Source organism: Dipodomys spectabilis, unplaced genomic scaffold (genome assembly GCF_019054845.1).
Source record: "Dipodomys spectabilis isolate Male_0828 unplaced genomic scaffold, ASM1905484v1 ptg000009l, whole genome shotgun sequence".
Classification (NCBI taxonomy): domain Eukaryota; kingdom Metazoa; phylum Chordata; class Mammalia; order Rodentia; family Heteromyidae; genus Dipodomys; species Dipodomys spectabilis.
The window spans coordinates 17,315,174-17,331,451 of record NW_024870686.1 but is presented as its reverse complement, the minus strand read 5'-3'; positions in this window follow the sequence as shown (position 1 = coordinate 17,331,451).

Genomic DNA, 16,278 nt, shown 5'->3' with positions numbered 1-16,278 from the left:
TGAGAACCTTCTTTTCTTACACTTTTCTTTAGGTGTAAAATTTGTCATGCTCTCAAATAACCTACAAATTTATCTCTGCTTGCTCTGTCATTTAAAAAGAACTTTGCTAATGTTTTCGTTCTTGGTATCTGGGCCAGTGGTAAAAAAGAAGTTGAATAATAATGTAATAACTTACTTTAACTTGAAGAAATATTTTTAAAAATGTATTCTAAAGTCACTGCAGATAGGACATGGGGAAGTTTCTTTCGGGCACAAGGCCTCCTCTGGGAAAATCAAAGGAGATGGCTCACATTTGCTGTTGCTGTATCTGGAACATGAGGTACTGATTCTTTGCAGCCCTTCCCACTCAACCCTTCTGCATTGGGAGCAGGATGAAGTAGGACATTGACATATCTGCTTTGCATGGGGTTAGATTTTTATTATCTTTTCAATTTGTTAATGAACTTCTGCCTCTGACTCCTCAGTATTGTAGGATTATTTATATTTAGTTGTCTGGTTTTCTGAACTGATGAATGAGCTGGGAAAGACCTTCCTGCGCTCTCTCTCTCTCTCTCTCTCTCTCTCTCTCTCTCTCTCTGCCATAATAATTAGGCCACTGGCTATGACAGCAATGAAGAAAGGGTTCTTGTCACTCCAAGGTTATCCAGATGGAAGATCAAGATCAAGGGACTTTGTAAACTAAGATCCAAATAACATATTGATCTTGAACAGTAACAGCCAATAGAAATATAACCCAAATCACATAAGCAATTTCCAACTTTCAGGTAGATTCATTTAGAAAAGGCAAAAGAATTGAATGAAATCAATGTTAATACATCTTATCTAATACAAAATGTCCAAAAATATCATTTCCACATATGATTGATATAAAAATATAAAGAAAATATATGATATTACATTCAATCTCAGATCCAACTAGCCCTATTTGAGGAGCTCAGTAGCTGCTTATGGCTATCACTTCTGTCTTGGAACACTTGAATCTAGACTATTTACTTCATCTAACAGCAGAGACACAGTTTGTATGTGTCACTCTGGAGACATATGTGACAATGTGGAGTAGTATCATGGAGCCTAGTAGTACCAAGGAGATTTTGCTTTCCCTGTCTTCTGGTACCAATTTCCCACTATCTGTTCTAATGCAAAATTTAGAACTAGAGTTAGAATCTGGGCAAACCTTGCTCTTTTCTGCCGTGGGAGAATGATTCTGCTTCCTACAACCCTTCAGACTGTAAAGTTTAAACAACTACTTCGCAAAGTCTGGTCTAAGTAAGAGTCCATTTATCACTATGCACATTCCTGGGCAGAATTCCAGGCCATCCATTGATCACTTCTGGTGCTGAGACCTGGAAATACACCTTACATCTACATCACCAGGCGATTGCATGCATGCTGGAGAACACTCAACGGACAACTTCATGGCTTCTTCAGGAACTCCTGGATCTACTCCTTCAGGCCTTCACTCAGCTTCCAGTGACAGACAACCACATTCACATATACGTGAAGCACGCTGAGCCTTCTGAGGAGGCTGCTGACCGGCCCCCGTCCTACATTCTATAATTGTCTGGCTTTCAGTCAGTTGCTTGCAGAGACCTAGATAACACCCAGAACAACTGAGAAACCACTCTGAGCTATATTTTTAAGATTAAAATTCTCCTTTTGAACTCTTTTGCTCTATTTTTGTATATGCCAAGATAGCTCTCCATGCACAACACTTCACACTTATACAACCGCTTTTTTTCTCAGGGGCTTTTAGGGTATTTATAAACATATTCTCATTAATCTTTATTGCACCCCAGAAGGATAGATAACATTCTGAAACTGCCTTCATTTTGAAAGAGAGAAATTGAGGCAACTGGGAATTGGTTTAGGAAGAAAATTTGGGTCCAAAGTAAAGGGTTAAGTTGCTCCCTCTCTAGTTGCTTTCTCTCTGTCTGACTCTCTGTCTCTCTCTCCCTCTCCCTCCCCCCCACTCACACTCACACACACACACACACACACACACACACATTGTATAGTATTAAGGTTTGAACGGAGGGCCTTGTGTTCTGCTAAGTAGGCATTCTACCACTTGAGCCATGTTCACAGCCCTTTTATCTTTTGGCTATTTTTCAGATAAAGTCTCATAGTTTTACCCAGGTCAGCCATGGACCCCAATCATCTACTTACACCTTCTGGATATGTAGCATTACAGCACAAGCCACCATGCCCAGCTTACTGATTGACATGAGAGGGTCTTACTAACCTTTTTGCTTGGGTTGGTCTTGAACCACCATCCTGAATAGTTGATATTACAGCTGTGTTCGATAGTCAAGCTTCACTTCCATTGGAATCTGCTGTGGTCATTGAAGCCCACTTGGAGGTACCTCTGGTGAAAGCAACAACAATCAAACAAACAAACAAACAAAAATCTGAAAGTGCAGTGCATTGTCTGTTTCCTGCTCAGGTAAAGAGATCACATTATTCTTCAGCTTCACAGCGGGACTTCCTATGGGAAGCATGCTCTTGCTTGGAATACTGTGTCTTCTGGAATGGTACTTGTAGCTCCCAGTTCTCTGGAGCCAAATGACTCGGAATAAGAGCTGATGTCCTGTCCTCCTATGTGTCCTTGCTCCCTAGCAGAGCCACAGGGAATTAGTCACTCAGAGCTGCAGCTTTCTGGCTGGGACAGAACAGTCAGGGACAGCTTTCTATTTCACCCAGGAAATGCTGGGTTGTAACCTCTTGACTTATGCCAAATGCCTTGTCTGCCTATAATCACTTAAGAGAGACCCCTACCTCAGAAAAGGAGTCCTCTACAAAAAATTTCTAATTGCTGCTTGGCTACCTGATGATCTCTTTCAAAAGATACTTTATTAGCCAGGTGCCGGTGGCTAATGCCTGTGATCCTAGCTACTCAGAAGGCTGTGATCTGAAGATCATGGTTCCAAGCCAGCCCAGGCAAGAAAGTCCATACAATTCATATCTCTATTAAATATCAAAAAGCTGGAAGTGAAAATGTAGCTCAAGCAGTAGAGTGCTAGCCCTGAGCAAAAATGTCTAGGGACATCCAGGCCCTGAGTTCAAACCCCAGGACCAGCACACAAGAAAATACACTTTCTTTTTTTATATGCTATGTTTTCATAACATACTTCATTCTTTGTCTTTTTATTTTAAAGCTCATCACAGTAGAAAATATTAAAATACAGAAAATATAAAGAAGTTTTAAATCACTTACAATCCTGCCACCCCTAGACACAACCACAACTCTTTTGGTATGTTTTCTTTAGCTTTTTCCTTACTTTATTTTTTTAAAGAGCAGATTTAAAATGACTAATGACTCAAGATCAGCCTTTTCTTCAACAAGTCCTGGTTTCATATGGAGGAAAGTGATATTTTAAAGACCACAACCTGGTCACCAGGAATGCTAATGGAGATATAATTGTTTCTAAATCTTTCGAATGGAAAAAGCTAGAAAATAGAAAATCTCATCAGCAAAGACTCATGGATGTGTACCTTTCACATTTGAGAAAGCCAGTTCTACTGGCTATAAAATACTTAGCTCTCACATTCTTTCCATTGTTATTTCAAATGTATTAGTCCATTTTCTTCTGCCATAAAGCACTGTGTTCGAAAATCTTTTCGTTGTGAACCAGTTTCTTTTTTTGCTTGGATGTTCAAATAATTTTTCTTTGTCTTAAATGCAGTGTATTTTGTTTTTGGTATTAGTTATTGAGGTTGATATTCTCAAGTACATGGTGTATTTTTTCAATGCATAGTGTCAAGTATTATTTTCTTTCCGATCTCAGCAAACATTCCCTTGCTTTCTTTAGTTCCTAGCTCTTCCTCTGGCACTAATCCTCAAATACTTTTGAGGATCATATTTTCTGGATAGATTAGGAAATAAAACAGTCTATAAGGTTAATAATTTTCCTGAATTAGAGCTGACCACTCTAGGGAACAAAATTTTTTGATGCCAAAATGTTCTGTATTATAAATTTACACATCCATCAGGTAAAATTTGATCTGAAAAAGACATTGAGAACTGAGGATGTGAATATATATCTATATCAGCTGGGTGCTGGTGGCTCACGCTTATAATCCTAGCTACTCAGGAGGCTGAGATCTAAGAACTATAGCTCAAAGCCAGCCCAGGCAGGAAAGTCCATAAGACTCTTATTTCCAATCAACCACTAAAAAACCAGAACTGGTGCTGTGGTTCAAGTGGTAGAGTGCTCAGCTTGAGCTGAAGAGCTCAGGGACAGTACCTGGGCCCAGAGTTCATATGTCAGTATCCATCAGAATGTCAGGCTCACAATGACTTGCTAAGACATATCTGTTCTTGTCCCAGTAGGTACAATCCAGAGGTAAATGACTGCATGTTTCCAAGGATCAATGTGACTACAATAATATTAGAGGTCAGTGACCTCCTAAAAGGAGTATCTGCCGTCTGGGCCATCTGTCTCCTCTAGATGTGAATACTTTATGGGGCAAAGTTAATTTGCAATATGAGAGCACACATTTTGACAATCCTGTGTACATGAAAACCACTACAACGAACTTCTTCTAGACATCAGTAGACACAGTGCTACTGGTAGACACACCTACTCAAAAATATCTATAAGCATATATGATGATATAGCTTGACTTCTGAGAATCTTGACCATGAGATCTAAACTAGTAACATCCCACTGAGGATTGTGATCTGTGCCAATAGTTGATTTCTCTCTGCCTTCAGTCTGGAAGAACATCACAATATCTTTAGGTAGATTGAACTTGTGTACATAGACATTTCTATATTAACTTTTATAAAATATTCATGTCATCTTCTACCTGAGTTTTGTATGTGATTAGTGTCTATGATCCTTGAATTTCTGGATGATTTGCCACCCCTGCCAAAGATGCACTTTCCTTGCAGGGCCATATTTCAACCATCATACTTGTGCTCTAGTGTATCCTGCCTGTACATACACTGTTAAGCTATAGATAACTGTGACTTAACAAAGAACAATCCTTATTCTTGATCATTCTGAAAATAATTCTACACAAATTATTGTAATAGGTAGGAACTTGTGTAGTGAGATGAAGTTGCCAGAAAATTTATAAACTAAATTTGGGTGTGTGCATTCAGTCTAGAGATTTGAAGAAACTGAGTGTTCAAACTACTGCACATATTTTTTTCAGTGCTAAGCTTAAAGTAACACTTGAAAGCAACTCTCTTTCTCTCTTTCACTCTCTCACTCACACACACGCACACACATACACAATAGCTTTAATATTTGTTCTATTCCTGTTAGGTTCCTAATATCTGTGTGTTAGATATATTGTTTCTGGTCTTCTGTATTTGTCATTTTCTTTTGAATCTTTTAATCTGTCTAAATTTACTTCTCATTAAATTTACTTTTCATTTCCCAATTTGTACTGCCCTTCCCTTTTTATTTCTTCTAAGACATTATCTGTTGTGATTATTGATTCTTATTTTCCATCTGGTGTAGACTTCATATCTGAAATAGTTTTTTGTATCTCTCATTCTTTCTTGGATTCAAGCCTTTCTGAGTTCTTATTTGATTTATGTTGTTCTTTCCCATCATGTACAGTATTTTTAAAATGCACTTTATCTCATCCTGAAATAGTAAGCTTTCTGAGCAGGTCTTCCTGGCACACTTTCAGTGTCTGTAGGATTTCTTTTTTGCTCTCTGTGTTTCCTTTTTAAATGTTGTCTTAGGATAGCATTTGACTTTAAATACTTGGTAAATTTTTTTTTCAAAATTAACTTTTCTATATTTACAGATACAGTTTGGAAAAAGCCTTCTGCTTTTAGAACATCTTGTTTGAATGCATAGCTTGAACTCAAGGCCTCACGCTTATTCAGCTTGCTTGTTCATGGCTGGCTTTCTACCAGCTAAGCCAATGACTCCAGCCTAGCTTTATTATGGAGATTCCATAATAAAACTTGTCTACCAGGGGTAACTTCAAACTTTTTTTTTCTTTCTTTTTCTTTTTTTGGAGGGCAGAGTTGGGGGGTCTGGTGACAGCTTCAAACTTTGAACCTACTAAGTCGCTAAAGTTTGCAGGCATGAGCTACTGTGTCATCGGTTCCTTTGTCTCTTGCTGTATTTTGATTTGCCTCTTAGCATAAACTTTGATTTGGGGCCACCTTGGCTAATCAGTTTCAAGGGTTAAGTAGGTAAACCATCCCAGCCTTTAGAGTTTATTCAGGGTCTTTGCACTTACTCTCTGTTGGATTGGTCAACAGGCCCTTCAATTTCGATTGTCTTCAAATTCACCCTCCTACTTCCCAGTGAATACACATTGGCCATTTTGAGATTCTTTTGTTCCTGATCAAATTCCCTCTGGCTTTTGCTCCTTCTTCCCCTACATACACTGACTGACACAGTGCACACCTTATGACTAGGTAGTTTGTCCTGAGTTATAAAAGCTACAGTAGTGTCCTGGAATTCTTGGAGATAGTTTGTCCATGAATTGTTAATTTTTCTGTCCAGTGTTTTTAATGTAGGATTTGGAAAGCTTTAAAACCCCATTCTACTATCATCACCATCACAGAATCTTGTCAAACTATATTTTAAGAAAAAATGTAAGCGAACATTTGGGCTTTCTCCCAACTATGGACATCTCTAACCTTGCATGGCTCTTGGTTTGTGGCCAATTGCTCTTCCTCCTGAGCTCAGAATTCAAAGCTAATTCACATACCACCATCTCTTTTACATTTCCTTACAGCAAACTAACTCTAGTCATACTTCTAGTCAGCCTTATTTTTTACCATCAACTCTATGACATTTAGTACACCATCTACAGAATGTGGCATTTTTTTCAGTAGAGCATATCACATTGTTCCAGAATGTATTCATGTATTACACATGGAAATTATGAAGAACCTTTGTCCCAACATCCCTCTTATTTTGTCAAAACAGGCTGGTCTATGAAAAGCTCCCAAAATTGCCCTGTTAGTTAAAAGGTAACAACGTCTTTCTTGTCTCATCTCCCCCTCCTTTCCCCCCACCCCCCACCTCCCCACCCTGCCCCGGCCCTCAGCTTCCCATACCCTCTCTTTCTCTGCCATTCCTTTCCAACTGTGGGCTGCTCTGAGTACTGTGTCCTTGGATGTGGAGTAGAAAAGTCAGCTCTGCTCTTCTGGCTGACATTGCCTTGTGATCAGACTTTCCTAACCAGCTGTGAGGCAGAAGAGCCAAGAGAGGTACAAAGCAGAGATCCTCGCTCTTCCTGCTGCTGAAAGGAATTGAAGGCAAACCAGCAAGGCAGGGTGGGGGGGGTGGGGGAGTGTAAAAGCAGTAAGATGGTGATAGGGATTCTTCCTTTGCTCCATATGCTAAGTTGGGGGTGTTCAGGACTCTGGGATCCTTTCCATTGTTTCTTCTAAGGCAGAGGGAAGATGACAGTCGAAGCTTGTACTAGAGTCTTGTTGAAAAGCTGAATTAAATATGTTGAAGATAGAGCTAATTTATCATTGCTTCCTTTCTCCCTGTTACTCCACTTCCTTTTACATGACTAATGAGGGGGCCTGCTGAAATGTTGGAAAAGAAACCCTTGCCCTGTGGATTTCGTGTCACGCAGCTTGTCATTACTCAAATCCTGCTACTTTGCAAAACAGTTTCTACATCTGGCTTTTCCAATCCATGGCTACAATGAGGAATCTCTGTCCTGATTCAGACTGTCTTCCATCCAGAGCAGCCTAGCCATTTTACTTTGTTTATTCATTAGATCCTTTGTTCATTGGCTCAACAATTACCAATTATTTTTTTTACCATTAAGCTAATATAGAAAAGACTGACTTGCACATATTACAGGGAGTAGTACCATGCAATGTTTCAACATATGTATACATTGTGCAATGTTTACATTAGGTTAAGCCTAATGTATTTATTTTTTATTTATTTTTATTTATTATTAAATGTATTTATTATTTATTTTATTTTTAACTTATATTTTTGTTTGTTTTGTGCCAATCCTGGAGCTTGAACTCAGGGCCTAGGCACTGACCCTGAGCCTCTTTTGTTCAAGGATATCACTCTACCAGTTGAGTCACAGCTCCACTTCTGGCTTTTTTGGTGATTCATTGGAGACAAGATTCTCCCACACTTTCCCACCTGGGCTGCTTTGAATAACGATCCTCAAATCTCAGCCTCCAAAGTAGCTAGGATTACAGGTGTGAGCTACCAGTGCCCAGCGACTTGTATTATCTTTAAGTAAGTTGTACAAAGGGGTTACCATTCAACAAATCTATTTGTCATTTTTTATGGTGAAACTCCCATCCTTTCTTCTAACTTTTAGAAATACACATTATTATCTATAATCATCTAACTGTGCAATGGCACATCAGAACTTCTCCCTCCTATTTAACTGTAATTTAGTATACATTGATCAAGCTTTGCCCATCAACTGCTACCTCGAGGCTCTGGTAACTTTCATTCTACACTCAACTTATATGGAAATTGCCAACTATTTTGAGACCATCTGAAATCAACTTTGCTGACTGCTGGAAGGAAACTTTCCCCAAATGAATTAACATTATTTCAACATTCTGTTTAACTTGCAGCCTAGTTGAAGACAACAAATTATTAGAATATAGTGTGACTTGCATTGTAATGAAAAGAATAATAATAAAAGAGTATAAAAAATACAAGAGAACACAGAAAATCCAGGACATGAAAGAGGGAAAGGAAGGAAAGGAATATCCAGGACCTAAAGCCAATGCAAGAGAGTTGAGAATGGCCCATCCTGGGAATTCAGCTGTGCAATTTGATATGGGAGATGTAGGGAGAAATCAACCACAGAAAATGAGTTGGAGACACAATTTGGAATCTAATTTTGAAGGAATTATAGAGGCAAGGATTGTTTTTCCCCCCTAAGCAAGCAACACAATCATCTTTGCTTTTGCAGAGAGAGAATTATTCCGGCAAGGTGGAGCTAACACAGGGCTGTCACACACATCAAATACACAAGAGTCAGAATGGAGGGATGAAGCAGACAGACTTGACTGGGAAACAGTGGTTGAGTTTCTTGCCTCCCCCCACCCTATTATGAGCTGGTGGTTTCTTAACTGTGTTCTTCCTGCTTTCTCTGAAGTTCTCTCCATGCATTTCTCTTAGCAACCAGAACATTTAGTCCCACAGAAATGAAAATTCAATTCTGCTCAAAAGTAGAAGAATGCAGTGACTGAAGTGTGAGCTTCTGAGGACAGTAACCATATGTCTTTCCATCTGTGCATCTCAGAACATAGCCCAGTACCTGGTAGGAAGGAAGAACTCAAGAACCCACTGATGAGCTAAATTGACTCAAGTAGCAACTGGGAGGATGTGTTCATTTCCTCTGGTTGCTGTGACAAATTACCACACGTTGGGTAGCTTGACACAACAAAAATTTATTCTCCCTTAGTTCTAGAGGCCAGAAGTCTGAAATCAAGGTTTTAGAAATACCATGGTCCCCACAAGAGTCCAGAGAAGACTCCTTCCTTTGAGGATTTAGGGTGGACCTTAATCCAGAATGATCATCCCAACTTGATCACACATGTAACATTTCTATTTCCAAAGAAACTCACATTCATGTACTGTATATTCAGATATAGGGCCTGGAAGTGACACGGTTTAACCCCAAATGAAGGGTATACATGTGCTATTATTTTGTTTCTACCAGTTTGAATTCCTTCTAAACCAGTTTGATTCTTTACACCTGGAGCAGTTGTCTAGAGGCAGCTCCAGAATTTCAAATAATTATAGTTCATTACTTTTTTTCTGAAATGTATACAGATCCATCCTTCTAGTATTTGATGACTCACAACATACCAGTGGTCTTCCAGGACCTGATATAAGGAGGCCAGAACTCAGATCAATGAAATGTTTGTGTTTGACACAAATTTCTCTGACAATGACATGACTTTAAAAGGGTTTAAGTATTGCTGCTTGCTTAGTAGGCAGAGAGACTGGAAGATTGAGCATCAAGGCCAGCCCAAATGTAAATATTTATGAGACTTCAAGACTCTATCTCAGTCCCTGCCTGGGCATTGTAGTGCTGCCTGTTATCCTAACTACAGGGGAAAGAAATAACTGGAGAGTGATGTGTGTCTGCCATTCCCAGTGACATGGGGAAAGAGGAGGACTGGAGCTTAGGGCAGCCTAGGCAGAAAGCAAGACATCAAAAAAATAAAAGGCCAAAAGGGGGGTGGAGGGTTGCTGGCGATGCTTAGCAAGCAGATGCTTGCTGAGAAAGCATGAGAGCCCAAGATCTTCAGTATTGAGAAGATAGTTTGTGAGGAAATAAAATGTATCATATTTTGTCAAAGAGTTAAACAAATATGCACAATGGAGGGAAAATGTCATTTTATGGAATCAAGCCTTATTTGCAATGGCTTCTAGCAAACCAGTGCATAAAAGAGCTGAAGGAATGGTTCAGCTCTCAAGTGCCCTGCCTAGCAAATGTGAGGCCGTGAGTTCAAACCTCAGTACCACCTCCAAAAAGGAAAAAAAAATGGGGAGAGGAGTGAGGCAGAGAGATAGATAAAGATGAGAGGAAAATTCAGTAAAATGCAAGTAAGTTGCATTTATTTATTGAACAAAAGAATAAATTTATGCCAAGCCTGGTAAGCCATGCTGGAACGACTAAATTTGGACAATGAGAAATCACTGAAGACTTGCAGGACAATGCATTGACCTGAGTTGCAATTTTAAAATGTCCCTTAGGTAGAGGAGGGAGGGTGAGCTTGGGCCTAAATACTTAATAGGGAAACGTGATGAGAGGTCATTGCGTAAGAGAGCACTTCACTTTTGCCTGGGATTCTGGTGAGAAAGACCATGTGAAAGCTGTTATTGGGTCCTCTAGAGAGACCATAAGGTTTCTCTGGGCTTTCCCAGAGTGCATTTGAGTGGTAAACGTTGGATAGTGTTTGTATTCTGGCTGTCCCAGGGATCCTAGCTGAAATGGGACCAACAATACAGGCCCAGCTAGAAGAGGTGACTCTTTCGGGTAGGGTGGTTTGTACATGTTTCTAGTGGTCTGAGCCACTTCCCATATTGACATTAGTGTCCTCCTTCTATAGAAGACATTTCACTCTAAATTTATGGGATGATTTTTTAAGAGTTACACACCAGATTGGGGGTATGGAGAGAAAATGATGAAAGAGTGACAATGACCAAGACACACTGTACTCATAAATTGGCGTGCTGAATTGAAATCCTTTCTACAACTACTTAAGGATAGATAGATAGATAGATAGATAGATAGATAGATAGATAGATAGATAGATAGATAGATAGATAGATAGACAGATAGATGATAGATAGATAGATAGATAGATAGATGATAGATAGATAGATAGATAGATAGATAGATGATAGATAGATAGATAGATAGATAGATAGATAGATAGATAGATAGATAGATAGATGATAGATAGATAGATAGATAGAGTAGCACACCCAGTAGTTGTGTGAGAATAAATGTTCAAACTTCTATAGTGATTTGGATCTTTAGGAAAGTAATGAAAACAAAATTCAATTTCTATAGTGTTTGGAATCTTTAAAAAGTAAGTGTTTTGTCCAATGGAACTTTCACATTTATCTCAAAGGTAACTGTGTTTTGCTATAAGCAATGCTAAAAGAACTAGATTCCTGGTGAAAAAGAATGAAATTATTTCCCTTCCTCACACCATACACAAAAACTCAAAATGGATTGTAGACCTAAATATGAGAGTTAAATCTAAAGTACTCTTAGCAGAATTAGAGAAGATGGCTGGGAAATGTAGCTTGGTATAACACTTGCCTAACCTGGGTAAGGCCTTGTCCTGGGTTTGATTATCAAAGTTGGAAACTTTAATGATCTTGGATTCAAGAAAGCATTCCTAGGCATGATCCAAAAAACGCAACTGGGGTTGGAGGTGTGGCTCAGCTGGTAGAGCACTAGCCAATGAACAAAAGCATTAGGTATGGATTTCCAATCCTGGTTTCAGACCAAGCAAAAAGAAAAGCACAACTGATCAAAATTAGACTTCATCATAAAATTTAAAATTTTGTGCCACAAAGAATGTATTTAAAGAAGTTAAGAAAGAATGGGAAAGAGACTTGGATACAGACTGTGTAAAGTATTATAGTTCAATTGTAAAAATGACAAGCCAATTAAAATGGGCAAAGAATTCCAACAGACATTTCTCCTACAAAGATGCACAAAGAGAAAAAAGAAAAAAACCCTGTTTAACACAATTGATCATTAGGGAAGTACAAATAAATCACAGTAAGATACCATTTCACACTCCTTAGGATGGCTGTAGTTCAAGAGAAACAGATCACAATGGGTGCTGGCAAGGATGAAGAGAAACTGGAACCCTCATACATTACTGGTAAGAGTGCAAACTGTGTGCACTAAGTTGGAAAATAGTGTAGCTCTCCCTCAAACATTTAACATAAAGTTGTCCCTCAGTAATTCAATTCCTAATATATTCCCAGGAGAAATAAAAACATATGAGTACAACAATGTGTGCACAAATGTTCATATTATAATCTACAAAATAAGAGAAACAAAATATTCATCAATAGGAAAACTATCCTACAGTATTCCTATACAATGGAATGTTATTCATAAATAAAGGGAATAGGGGAAGGATTCGATGCTGTAACCTTTAATTTATTTTGCTAAGTGAAATGAGCCATCCACAAAGAGCATACTGTTATTATTCCATTTTTATAAAATATCCAGGATAGATAAATCTAAAACAAAGTCATTTAATGGCTGTCTGGGGGGGGGGGGGGCGTGGGGAGTGATTGCATGCATTATTGAGTAAGGAGTTGGGATGACAAAAATGTTCTAGACGAGATTGTGGAATGTATATGTAATGTAAATATACAAAGAAGTCACTGGATTAAAATTTTACAATAAATTAAATTGTACAGCATTTGAATTGAATCCCAAAGATATTGCATTTATAATGCTTAATATGCCTAAAGTGCTTAAAACACAATCTCTTTCTTTCCTTCCTTCCTCCCTCCCTCCTTCCCTCTCTCCCTCTCTCCCTCCCTCCCTCCCTCCTTTCCTTCCTTCCTTCTTTCCTCCCTCCCTCCTTTCCTTCCTTCCTTCCTTCCTTCCTTCTTTCCTTCCTCCCTCCTTTCCTTCCTTCCTTCCTTCCTTCCTTACTTCTTTCCTTCCTCCCTCCTTTCCTTCCTTCCTTCCTTCCTTCCTTCCTTCCTTCCTTCTTTCCTTCCTCCCTCCTTTCCTTCCTTCCTTCCTTCCTTCCTTCCTTCTTTCCTTCCTCCCTCCTTTCCTTCCTTCCTTCCTTCCTTCCTTCCTTCCTTCCTTCCTTCCTTCCTTCCTTCCTTCCTTCCTTCCTTCTTTCCATCTAGTTTATAAGCCTAGGGCAGAATTTTCATAGTCCACAAATTAATATAAGTATAATTATAATGTTAATTCGGTAATAACAAAAGACATCAAGCCAAAAGTGAAAAAAAGGTATTTAATTTGAAGAAGTACAAAGAGAGTTTGAACAAGTCTTCCTAATGACATTTATTCTTTTTCCACCCAATACATACTAATAGGAGCATTATCAACTATTTAAGGCACTGTACTTGGTGCTATTTTATGATTCCAAAGCAACATATTTTCTGTAGTATATTCCTGAGACCAAGTTTCAATAGTTTATGATCAGTTTGCCAAAACAGCCTTTTTCCATTCTTCTAGCAAATAGTATATATGACTTTGGTCTATTCAAAACTGTTTAAAAAGATAAAACACAATTAGCGTTTGCGATCTCTTAATATTTACAGAAATGCAAAACAATTGGTTAGAAAAGTCATAAAACCGCTGTGTGTTTGGAACATCGTCCACATTTGCTGACAGCACTGTTGAAGAAGCACTAAATGAGGGACGGAGAGAAGCCAAGTTGGCCTCTCTTGGTTCCTCTCTCCATCAATAGGACTAACAGATCTACTTTGGTTTTAGAGCACTGGGAGCTCAACTCAACTCAACTGGTATTACTACCTGATATCAGTCCTGTGAGCACTGGAGAAACTGGCTGGTTTTGAAATAGTTCTCAGGGGATTCTGATGTTCCAAGACCAAATCAGAGTCCAGTGGTCCTTAGAGCAAACCTAAACTTTGAATCAGTGTGACTCAAATGTGTTGTCTGAAGACTTTGATCAGATCCTCTGAACCTGCAACCTCGGAAGTGAGTCAGATGGTAGCTAAGAGTCCAGAAAGTTCACAGTCAAAAAACCCTTTAAAAGATAGGGCTTTAAAATTCAGAAGTTTTCTAAGCTAGAAAGAGTTTTCTGAGTCTATTCTAGTTTATGCTTGGGTTTTGTGAACTTAATTTGATTAGATTCTGGAGATGAAGCATGTTGGCAGGAAAAAATAGTCCATCTTATCATTAAGGATCATTCCTTTCATTTCTCCTTGAAAGGCCCACCTAATGCTCTTCCTTCTGGAATCAACAGTAACATAATAAAATAACCCAAGGCAAAAGATATCCTAGCAGAATTTATGCCTATGGAATTCAAAACACATTTAGAGAAAATAGTATGCAACTTTAAAATAAAAATGAATGAATGGTTAGTAAACAAGCCATTAAATGAGTGCTCTATTTTAGGCAAAGCTTTTTTTTTTTTTTGTGTCAGTTGTTGTGGGGCCTGAACTCTGGGCCTGAGCACTGTGCCTGAGCTCCTTAGCTCAAGGCTAGTGTTCTACCACTTGAGCCACAGCGCACTTCCAGCTTTTTCTGCTATGTGGTGCTGAGGAATCGAACCACAGGCCTCACGCATGCAAGGCAAGCATTCTACCACTGAGCCACCTTCCCAGCCAGCAAAGCATTTTTTTTAAACTTTTTATCATTTGGAGTCTGAATTTTCTTTATTATTTACCAGTGTTAATTATTGCTTTGTTATCTTATTCTCACTAACTTATTTAACATTACCTAAGGAAAATTATACCTTGTCAGAAAAATACCTGAAATTTTATTATGTAACTTGAAGATGTTTAGGATGGGTAAAAGAACATGGAAAGACAGCACAAGAAAGTGAAATGCAAGAGTGTGCACATGTTTATTCTGTCCTGAATTTGATGATCCACTTTTAATTCAACTGCTCGGATATCTTTTAGGGATCCTTCCTTCACAAGGAAGGAAGTAGGCTCTAGAGAGTTCAACAAAACCCCATCCTTTGTGGAGAAAGAAAACTCTGAACAATAGATGTCTATTCCAACAACCAGTGCCAATGTTCTGAAGTACTAATTTGCTTTCAGACACACAACAAAGGCTGATTTGCCTCCTTTCCAATTGATTCAGTGTCTTGCTGGAGCTTTAAAAACATATTACATAACTCCTTAGACATCTTTTGTGAAGGTGAATTTAATATTTTTTGAGCAGTGATCCTTTGCTCTCATGATTCAAATCAAGGAGACAGTTCTGACTTCCTGAGTTAGGGTGAATGCTGATATTCTATTTTTTTCCCTTCAAGATAAACACCAAGTAAAGTCTTCTTGGTCCTGATGAGACCCATCCAATGCCTTGTCTTTTCTTGACACCAAGTCTCACTTGCATTTAGTGTAGACTCGTTTAGAATGCAATAATGGGACTCATGTACAAATGTTTCTGGACTTAGGATGAAGTGATGTCCTGCTTAACCCATCGTAATTGGAAAATGTCATGAAGTTGAAAAGGCACTGAGCACACATAACCTATTAAACCTCATTAGCTTACCAACACTAACCAAGTGACTGACTAGAGCCACAGCTCACTGCTTACTGCTAAGTATCATGAGATGGTATCAGGAAAAGGAACAAGTTCAATTGTGAAAGTCTACTGAATGTGTATTATGTCTGTAGTATAGTAAAGTAAAAAACAAAGCCAACCCTGTAAATTAAATGTGTGTGTGTGTGTGTGTGTGTGTGTGTGTGTGTGTGTGTGTGTGTGTGTGTATCTGTGGCCTGATGGTTCACATCTGTAAGCCCAACTACTCAAAAGGCAGAGATCAAAAGGATCATGGTTTGAGGACAGTCTAGGAAAACAGTTAATGAGTTAAACCACTACCTGAAGTGGTGGTTTGCACACCTGTCATCCTATCTAGGTGAGAAGCATAGGCAAAAAGCATGGAAAATATTATAAAAGCAAAAAGGACTGGAGGTATGACTGAAGTGGTAGAATGTTTGAGTTCAAACCTCAGTATTACTACGAGAGACAGAGAGAAGCAGTTATTCCTTATTTTGCATGCTTCTATAGCCAACTTAAGAACTTAGCTAAAAAAAATATCACCTTAGGCTAGTGGCTCTTCTAAGATCTTCTTAAAGAACT